This window comes from Gavialis gangeticus, unplaced genomic scaffold (assembly GCF_001723915.1).
Source record: "Gavialis gangeticus isolate Ggan-Ray unplaced genomic scaffold, GavGan_comp1, whole genome shotgun sequence".
In the NCBI taxonomy this organism is placed as follows: domain Eukaryota; kingdom Metazoa; phylum Chordata; order Crocodylia; family Gavialidae; genus Gavialis; species Gavialis gangeticus.
The window spans coordinates 10,955,269-10,957,408 of record NW_017729016.1 but is presented as its reverse complement, the minus strand read 5'-3'; positions in this window follow the sequence as shown (position 1 = coordinate 10,957,408).

Below are 2,140 nucleotides of genomic sequence, written 5' to 3'. Positions count from 1 at the left end.
CTAAACACCTCAAGGTTACATTTGCAAGCTGTATATAGAAATTATGTTTATCTGAGATAATATGTATAGGAAAAGTGTCTAGGTCAACTCTTTCCATGTAAAGATTGCAATTGCCACTTTCAGCATTGCAACTTTCAGGGCTGCCCCTTTCCTTGGCAATAGGCATATAACATAGCCACTTCACATTTCAAAGAGGGCAATTAGCACCTCTCAGGCAGAGCTCCCTCTCTTTGTTCTCCCAAGAGCAGGACAAACTGAGAGGGGCTTGTTAACAGTTTATTCCCACTCTTCCCCCTTCCCCCCCCTTCAACCCCACCCACCATTGCACTGAAGTCTCATTATTACTCTGGGTCTGAGGCTAGCCAGGGAATGCTTGAGTTTTCTTTCACTTCCCCCCACCCCCAATCCCACCCTTGGCAGGCATTTTCACTCCTTCCCAATAAAGGTGGCAGATAGACAGGGGAATATGCAGCTTTATTGCACCTGAGAACTTAGTAAGGAACACACACAAAACTAATGGAAACAGAGAAGTTAGAGAAACAGGAGCTAAAAACAGCAACACCTAGGAACAGTGTAGTACTTTGTGCCATGTATTACTTGGCTGTCTTTCCCTGCTGTGCCCACTCCTTGCTCCTTAAACCACAGCAGTGCCCGCCTGGCTCTACTGGCACTGGTTGACTGTACTGTGTTTGGGGGAACAGGCTCAGCTGTAATGCTCCTGGCTACCTCCTGGACAGAGGCAAGCTGAGAGGAACTAGCATGCTCTTTCGGGGGGTGGTACCCATTTATGAAGGCTGTATTTCTTCATGAGCTGCAGGACATCTTTAATCAAGCCTTGTGTCGTCTGCACATCCACACGGCGCTGCGTGGCCAGGTCAAGAAACTAGCCTGTGTGGTCTAGGAGCTGCTTTCTGAATTGTATTGTGTTGTCCAAGCTTTAATTCTCCCAGCACTCATCAGACCTAAGCATATCCCGGACATTGTCCCGCCAGCCATCCATGGCAGCTACTCAGGTTTGTGCTGCCTCCACCAAAGCCTCCATCATGCTGTCTCTGGAGCCTTAGTGCCTGCAGCGATAATCCTGTGAGTGCTTCACTTCAAGGCAAACTGGGGTCCAAGGTTCAGAGGCATATTCCTGGTTGGCATCGGCCATGGCAGCTGGTAACAAAAGGAAAACAAAACGTTTGCGGTGTGGTGAAATTTCTTTCTCCCACCCCCAAAGCATTCAAGAGGATGGTGACCCACCTTCAGCACTACATGCACTAACCCCCAGCACATCCGACCCTCAGGCACTGAAACAGTGCCTGCCAGAGTGGCCCAAATAGATATAATGCCCATTCCCTGTCCTCAGTTGTGCATCCTCTTGTGTCTCAGAAACAGAAACTGTTCTTTGGGTCTCTGGAGGAACCTCTGACATGGTACCCACATCCAAAGCAGTTTCCTCCTTCACCTCCTCATCTGTGCTTCTCCAGAGTCAGAGGGGAGATTGGGGTCATGGTCAGGGTTACTGCCTCTTGGGTGTCCCTCTCATCCAGCACCATGAAGCAGTCGCCGCTCTGCTCCGACATGCTCATGGTTTCCCTCTGATGCTCCTTCCTTAGGTGTGCTCTCCACTATGCCAGTGCCAAACGACCGGAGACAGGAAGCGTTGCCCGCATCCTTGGAGAGAATGATGGACAGCTGGTCATAGAAAAGAGAAATTGTGTGCTCTGCCCCAGAACAAGAGTTTTCATCCTTGGCCAAGCGAAACGCACATCTCAGGGCCTTGATCTTGCTCCAGCACTGTATCTAGTCCCAGTTGTGCCCTCGCACCTGCATTTCTTTTGCTATTGCAGTATATATCAGCTTATTCCTCGGGTGGGGGACAGCCACAGCTGGACCCATGTCCTGAGGGGCAGGGGGAGCTCTGATTTTCCATGATAAACAACACACAATCAAACACCAAAATCTATAGGTATTTAGAATTAATTTTATTATAATGATTGAGGCAGTGGTAGTCTTTCGAATTGCTTTAAAAGTGTAAATATATCAATAAAGCATTGTGTTCAACTGATACCTATATATGTAGTATTTAAATTTAGTTGCTGAAAAATGTAGATTTGGGGGTTTAATCAGGGAATTTGGGATTTTTATTAGAGAA